The following is an 8,373-nucleotide window of genomic DNA, read 5'->3' as shown; positions in this document are numbered from 1 at the left end:
GCACAGTGCCCAGTGGGCCCAGTTACATGCAGGACAAACTATAACTGGCTGTTGCAGTCAGGCTGAGCCCAGAGAGGGTGGAGGGCTGCAGGGGTGGCAGGACCGTGTCACCTGTGAGCCTTAGGAGAACCAGACTTTCACCTTGGGGCACTGGGGCCGCAGATGATCCTGAACAGGGGATAGGTGTGATCAGGTCGGTGCCTGTGGCAAATCCCTTTGTGCTTCTTTGTGTGGAAGGTGGAGAGGAGGCTTGAGAAGGGAGGCAGGAGACCAGGGAGGAGGCAACTAATCATGCAGTTACCAGAGTCCCAAGGCCCACTCTCCTGTGGGGCAGGGAGGGCAGTCACTCCCCAGCTGCAGCTCTCGCTCTGCTCTCCTGGCCTCTCCTATGGCTGCAGGGTCAAGCAGTGTTCTCCAAAGTGTGGATCGTGACACTCAGGAAAGAAACCAATCTGTCATCATCAGTATTTTAAAATTTAAAATACAACAGAAAGGAAATTAGAAGAGTGTGCACAGCACAGAGCACAGAATCCTACCCGTGAGTGTTTATTAAACTTTCTTCTGGACCATACGTGAGCACATATTGATGCCATAAAAGCTATTCCTAGTGAGTCACAGCCAAGTGCCTCTGGAAGGGCAAAGGCTCTGGGCAGGGGCTCACCTGTTCCTTCCTACAAACCTCTGACTTAGCTGCACTGTCTCCCAAAAAATGAATTCAACCCTCACATCCTCAATCCTAGGTGCTTCCCTGGGAGGCTGAAGAGGGCTTGGGATCCAGCCTCTGCCAAACACAGAGGCCTAGAGACCAGCCTGTTCTAGAGTAAATCACCTAGTGGCGCTTGTCCCCACATCTGGTGTGCGGCTGGCACAGCATCAGGTGAGCATCCATGAGGCCCACTGGAGGAGACAGAGCCGGGGTGGCCCAGGCCAGGGGACAGGATGGTCCCACCTGGGGTTCTCTGTGAGCTGCACCCCGCTCTGAGCATCCCCATCCCCCCTGGGCTTACCTGGATGTCTGTGTGAGTAGAGGGGCATGAGGATGCAGAGAACGGCCAAGACAGCTGTGGGAGAAGAGAGGAGAAGGGGGGTGACAGTGCAGCTACCAGTTGTCCTTAGGAGCCCAGCCTGGGCCAGGGGAAGATCTGAGAGGGTCTCTGTCCCTACTGAGGCCCGGGGAAAGGCTAGGAGCAGACATGGGTGGAGTCCCATTGCCCTGTGCTCAGGGTCCTGTGCAAGGCCAGGGGGTGGGGGCAGGAGTATTGGGAGAAATGGGCTCAGGGCTCAGGAGAATGTGGCTGTTTCCTGGGTGGGTGGGGGCTCAGCTAGGGTCAGGCAGTGAAGGGCTGAGCTGAGTCTGCCAGCGTGTGGCAGGTGTGACAAGCACCAGAGTTCAGAAGAAGAAGACAGGGTTGGGAGGGGACCAGGGCTAGGAGGGCACTGGGCATGAGTTTGGGGACTGAAGAGGGTTGTGAATGGGGCTGTACTGGGGATGTGGACAAGAAATTGGTGTTAGGGCATCACATGTGGGAGGAGACAGGGAATGGGGACAGGAATGAGGTGTGGGTTGGGGCAGGGCAGAGGTCTGGGTGGTGGCTGAGATGGGAGATGGGCCCAGATAGGACTGGGGCTCTGTCCTCCTTACCCAGGATGCAGCTTCGGGGAGCCATGGCTCTGGGTGTTTGCAGAGGAGTCAGTGCGTGTGAGCAGACCTCAGCAGGTCCTTTTATACTAGAAACAAGTGGTGAAATCACTGCATCGCCTGTCTTTCTGCAGAGCCTGCAGAGACATGCTGAGCCCTGGAGCAAGAACAGGTGGCAGGCAGGGTGTGTGTCATGATCAATGTGCTGTCAGATCTGTAGAGAGCCAGGAGAGGACCGATGTCCTGTCCACATTCTCTCCCCAAGCGCCTCCCTCTCGTGCCCAGCACTGAGGCCTCCTTGGCAAACAGGAAGATGCAGGACGGTCCTTGGGGTCATCACATTGTCCCACGCTGAGACAGTCAAACAGCTTTTCCATCGGACCCTACTGGGTCCTCAACCTGACCACCTTCTGTGGCACATCCTCCCAGGGGCCCCTGTGCTCCCCGACCTCACGTCCCCAGCCCAGGCCCAGAGGGGGTCACTGGTCACCCACCTGCGGCTCCTGGCGCTCAGGTGGCAGACACTGTGCCCCTCGCTCAGCTCAGTTTCATGTTTCTGGAAAGGTGGGAAAGGCCGTGGCTCAGCCTCCCCTAGGGCTCCTCTACGTCCCTGCGTCTCCTCACGTGTGGCCCCTCACTCAGGAGCACAAGTCGGCGTGGGACCTCAGATGCCCAGGCCTCGTCCCAGACACTGGTGCTGTCCTGCTCAGTGGGATATTCAAGGTCAGTGTCTTCGTGAAGGTTAGACACGGAGCATGGGATAAGGAGACAGAGAGAGACACAGGGAGAGGCAGAGACAGAGAATGAGAGAGAGAAGGAGAATGGGAAAGTAAAACAGCTTAGTTTTGGTTACTGAGCTCAATGTCATTGTCATATGTCTGTGAAGTTTTCTGGGAGAAATTCCACAGCCCTGTTGAGATTCTCAAAGGTATTTTGCCTAACCTGCTTTTTGAAAGGGATGAGTGTGTGGTTTTCCCTGAGAAGAGCAGCCTTAGGGTCAGGGTGTGGGGACAGAAGGACAGGAGCCATTTCGGATCAGTCGTGTGGTCACAGTGTGAGTAAGGACTGGGAGGCGAACCCCAGCTCCTGCAGGAATCCGTCAGCCCAGGAGCTCACAGGCCCCACCTGGCATGGACCAGTTGTTCACTCTAGGGCCAAGAGAGGTGAGCAGTCACATTATAGGGACGGGGTGCCTGTACACCCCTCCTGCCTTTGCACAGTCTCTGCCTCCCTAGGGAGCCTCCCACACCCGCTCCCCAGGCCCCCTGACTCCAGCCCAGGCACAGGGCTCAGGCTGCTCATGACCCGCTGCCCTTCCCCACTAGAACCAGTGTACATGCCCCACACAGCAGGAGCTGTAGGTGGCCCTGCTGTGACATGGGAGCCACATCTGTGTCCCGACCCAGCAGGCGCTGGGATTCAGTTAAGGGTCGTCCTGGGTCAGCTATGAGGCTGTCCATGGTGCCAGCTCTGTTGTCACCCACACAGGGGCAAGGGTGTGGTCACCACCCAGCTCTGGGAGGTGGATGTGGAAGAAGGTGCTGGTGCCCACTCCCTGGGTTCTCCACCCCGAGAGATTACACAAAGCATGCAGTATGATTGCAGGAACTCCCCTGTGCCCTGCCAGTGAGACACATCACCAGGCACAGGGGATGCCATTGGCCTCTCCTGCATCTCGCCACACTCCCTGCACCACACGAGACCACCCTGTAGAGCCAACAGCAGAGAAGTCCTGCTCCTTACGCTGACCTGCCTTCCTGGGGCCTGTGTCATATACTGTTGGGTGACCCTGGGGAGGCGACTTTGCCTCTCTGAGCCTCAGTTTCCTTGCCTAGGAAGGCAGACAGGCCAGCCCACCTGATCCCCTGTCTGGAGGACGAATAGAGACCACACATTTAAAGGCCTGGCAATAAGCATTCACTGAGGACACCTGTGTGCCCTGCTGTCTGCTGGATGAGGCTGAGCTAAGGACACAGCTGTGACATAGCAGCAGGCCCCTTCGCAGCAGCGAGGGACACAGACCCAGCCTCAGAATGCAAGGACTCAGAGACTCAGCGCTGGGATGGGGAAGCCCAGGGTGGGGAGGCCCGGGGATGCCCTGACGCAACCTGGGAGTCAGGGACGATGACACTGGACAGGAGATTTTGAGGTTGAACAAGAACTGCGACTGTTACAACTAATGTGGAGTCCCCAGGAGCAGAGGGCAGGGCAGGGAGAGGGGCAGGAGTGGGCAGCAGGGCTGGGGTCATCTTGTGAGACTTGAGAGGATGCTGGACTTTATCCTGGGCACACTGGGCACCATGACTGGCCATAGCAGGGGACAGATGAGGTCAGGTTTGTGTGTGACAATCTGGCATGTCTTCATGGGGAGAGTGGACAGAGGCTTGACCCTGGGGACAGCAGAGCAGGAGAGAGGCTGCTGCAGCAGCAGTGACCGCGCCACGAGCACCACAGTGCTGGGCGCCCTCCTGCCGGGGGCGGGGTCGGGCAGCCCCTCCCGACACCACTGCTCCATCTGCTCTTCTGTCCCTGCCTTCCAGCTGGGGGTACAGCAGTGTTTTCCAGGACACAGGTTTGGACTTTCTAGTAACATGGAAAACCAATTCTGTGGGCATAAAACCACATTATTTTGTCAAGTGAAAAAGGTTGGATTAGAAAATTGAACGGTATGTGCACAGACCAGAATGCTGTGGGAGGGAGATTTTTTATCACACTTTTTGTCACTGTGCCAAGTGTCACAGCCAACTAATTAGTACACTTGCGAGGAGAGCAGGCACCAGGCTCACTTCCTCCTTCCCTAAGAACCACCGACATATCTGACCTCTCATGTCTTCAAAAAAGAGACGTGGTATCATGTCCTTGGTTCAAGACATTTTCTGGGAGGCTGGAGGGGGGACCTGCCCTAGGTCTTGCTCTTTGTACCAAGAACAGTTCATGAGGCTTGGCCTGGGTGTGAGCCAAGGTTAGAGAAAAGCACATTTCTCGGGGCTGGGCTGGGGTTGGCACCTGTGAAGAGTGAGGAGCCCAGCTGGCCCTCCTTGGCCTGAGCTGGGTCTCTCAGGGTGGCTGGGTCAGGCCGAGGCCCCAGGAAACAGAGGGAGATCATGGCTGCACAGGGCGGCTCGGATGGTGGGAGGGCAGTGGGGGCCAGTCCAGGGCTCCCTGGCCACTAAGATCCCCTGACTGGACATTGATGAGGCTTTGGGGTAAGACAGCCCTGGGTTCAAATCCTGTCCTTGCTGTTTCTCAAGGCATCAAAATGCCTTTGCACATAATGCTGTCCAATCCCACCTCCAGCCCTGAGGGGTCACCCACTCTCTTCTGCTCAAGCTGGGCAACGGGTCCCACTTCTGCAAGGGACCCCAGCTCTGTGAGGCAGAACCAGGGCTGTCTGGATTGAAACTTGTCCTCAGGTGTTAATGATTTGGCACCTACTCTTATCTAGAGAAGATTCTGGGCTTCTGGACAGTAAGTATAAGATCCTGGCCTCAAATAGCCATTTGTTTAATTCTCTCACCCCACTTTCTGGGTCCAAGCCAGACAATGGCCGAGGTCCTGCTACTGGTCAGTTACACACACTGGACTAGCACCCAGGTCTCCTGACCTTCAGGCCAAGGGCATCCAAACACTGTGGCCCCACCCTTCTGGGAAGGGCAGGCGGGCCCTGTTCCTAACCACCCCTGGATGAGACCCAGGTTGGATGTTTCCAGGGCCTCTGAGTGGGGTTGGTTTATCTGGGCTCCTGGAATGTGAAAACAAGACAAAGGTTGGCATTTCATGCTCTGGGGAGTTTCCCCACTAGCTTGCCCTTTTCCACAGAGAAAATAGAATGACTTTTCCTCCTGGCAGCTTTGGGGTGTTATTTCCATTTGACTTCTGGGAACCCCTGCTCTGCTGGCTGATAGGAGGAGTCTCTGCCAGTCGTTTGCTCCAGGCACAACAACTCAAGAATAGGTACTAAACATTTTCCAGTGTGAGCAAGAGTGAGACCCTGTCTCTACAAAAAAATAGAAAAATAAGCCTGGTGTGATGGTGCGTCCCAGCTACTCGGGAGACTAAGGCAGGAGGATCGCTTGAGCACAGGAGTTTGAGGTTGCAGTGAGCTATGATGACAGCACCACACTTTAGCCCAGGTGACAGTGAGACTGTGTGAAAAGAAAAAAAAAATTCAGTTACAGGCTCAACATTTTCACTCTTCCTTATACTCCAACTCTGTCCCATTTCAGCAGGAGGCAGGCAGATAGATCGATGTCCTAATTCCCCAAGATTAAGGAATGAACTAAATGGAAGAGGGGCATCTTAACTGGCTCCATAAATAAATTTCAATGCCCCCGATATGTTTTTCATAATCTTCTCCCCTAACTCACTACTTGACCTTTTGAGTTGTTTCTAAGAAATGAATTTTCTGCAAGACAAAGGAGTTGAGATTCTGAAGTTCCCACAGCAGACTTCCTGGTGCCAAGACTCGCCATCCTCCTTGACCTGCCCTGAGGCATGTGGCCCCTCCTTAAAAAGCCCATGATCTCCTTTAATATTTCAAGCAGCTTCTCTTGTTCTCCCGACAAGTCATCTTTCGTATTAAACATTCCTTTCTTCCTTGGCAGTCCTCATTGGCTCAATAATTGGATCTTTGTGCAACAAGCACCTGGACCGAGGCCGAAGTCCCCTCGTGGTTTCAATGACAGGAGCACCAAAGACCAAACTCTATAAAAACTCTTCAACAACAAGATTTGATCTTCCTGCTTATTGAATACTTGGAGGTGCTGGAAGGGTACTGTGCCCTGAGAGGGCATGGAAGCTCCAAACCCCTACCCCATACCTTGTCTTCATCTGTCTGTTGATCCATTCCTTTCTAATAACTTTTATAATAAACCAGTAAGTGTAAATAAGAGTTTCTTTGAGTTTTGTGTCATCCTAGCAAATTAATCAAATCTAAGCAGGGTATCGTGGAAACGCTGGTTCGTAGCTGGTCTGTCAGAAGTATAGGTGACAACCTACTACTTGTGACTGGCATCTGAAGTGGGGAGCCTTCTATCTGCTGGGTCTGACACTATTTTGAGGTAGATTGTGTCCAAATTGAATTGAATTACGGGACACCCAGCTGGTGCCTGCTGGAGAATTGCTTGGTGGATGGGGAAGAGAACCACAGCCATCTGGTCACAGCAGTGCTCTGTGTTGAGTGTGAGAGTAGAGAGGACAAACACTGGGTTTCTTCTTTTGCACAGGGGAAGCAGGAAGGAGAGAACCCCAGGACCCAGCCCAAGGCAGACAGGGCAGCCTGGGGGTGCAGGAGCTGGACATGCACTTGCATGTTTATAGGGACAGAAGGGTGACAAGTGGGACATAAGTCACCCCTGCACGGAGGTGAAGGAGCTGTCTGCATGGATGGAGGCAGAGAGAAAGGAATGTTGCAGACAGGGAGCATGGCACACGATCCTGTGGTTGTTGGGCACGACTTGGTCACCCATCCCCAGGGTGGAGAGCTCAGAAAGTGGATTCCCAGATGGACCCTGGGGCCCCGGAGAGGGGACAAGGAAGAGGTCCTGAGACAGACCCTGAGGCATTTGAGAGAGAACCAAGGGGAGTAATACAGTCTGTCACTGCCCAGATGACAGGCAGTCAAAGCAAAGCATCATTTTACCTAAAGGGAAAATGAGCTTCACAAAAAGGGAAATTCATGATCTCAGAGACCCCTGTGGGCAAAATCCTGGAAAGGACATGTATGGTCTTGGCCGTCTTGGGCAGCTGCTGAGGGAGGACAGAACTTTTCCTGTCCTTAAAGGAATGGCCCAGCCTGGGCAGACTGGCTCATGCCCCCGTGTGGCAGTGCCTGTGTGGGCTCATCCTACCAGCCTCAGCCACAGAGTGCCAGGTCTACACGCCGGAACCTTTTATATTTATCAGGCGTCTTGTGGTCTGTCCTGTTACCCCACACTTGTTGAATCATCCCAGCCGTCTGAGTGCCACCTCAGCACAGAGGATGGGGCCATCACAGGGTGTCAATAGGCTCAGGGCTATGTGACTCCACCATGAGCCACCAATGAGTTGGATGGGACTTGGCTGCTGTCCCCTTGCCCAAGGAAGTCCTATGCATTCATTGTGTAGCTGATAGCCTTATGGTGGCCCTTGATGAGCAGACGACACAAGAAGCCTTAGAATTGACAGTCTCAGGTATATAACAGGTAGGCTGGGAAATGAACTCTGACAAAATCCCAGGACCAGCTCAACAGGTGACCTTTTTGGGGTCCCCCTGGGCTGGAGCTCAATGTCATGTCCCAGAGCCCATCTGGGAGAAACTGTTAGCTTTAACCTGGCCAACTACGGGAAAGGATGCCCAGCACCTCATTGGAATTTTCAGACATTAGATAAAACATATTCTCCACCAGGCATTCTTTTTGCCACTCTGCACTAGATAACCAGGAACGTAGCTGCACCCACTGGGGGCCCAGTCCATACAGTGGGCTCTCACTCAGACCAGCGACACTGAATGGATGCAGTACATCCACAATCAGGCTCAATACAGACAGGGGGACTAATGAGTCTGAAAGGAGCGGTGGTCAGCTACCCTACAGACAGCATGGGTTCAACTCCACCTGAGGAGCTGCCACCGCCCCCCATGGCCAAGTGGGGAACACAGTGACAGGATGCAGACTCTGACACCTTCCACAGGTTCAGTGATGGCTCAGCAACAACACTGCAAAGTGGAGGGTACAATGGTCTCAGCCACTGTCAAT

The 8,373-nt window shown here is 54.2% G+C and overlaps 1 long non-coding RNA gene across 1 annotated transcript; it reads left to right on the top strand.

Annotated features, from left to right (window-relative positions):
• The first annotated feature begins 2,087 nt into the window (after positions 1-2,087).
• Positions 2,088-6,331, top strand: LOC123623926. Its single transcript, XR_006730040.1, has 2 exons — positions 2,088-2,362; positions 6,244-6,331. It is a non-coding gene; the product is annotated as an uncharacterized LOC123623926 (long non-coding RNA).
• The last annotated feature ends 2,042 nt before the right edge of the window (positions 6,332-8,373 follow it).

This window comes from Lemur catta, chromosome 19 (assembly GCF_020740605.2).
Source record: "Lemur catta isolate mLemCat1 chromosome 19, mLemCat1.pri, whole genome shotgun sequence".
NCBI classification, from domain to species: Eukaryota; Metazoa; Chordata; class Mammalia; order Primates; family Lemuridae; genus Lemur; species Lemur catta.
This window is presented reverse-complemented; position numbering and strand designations above follow the sequence as displayed.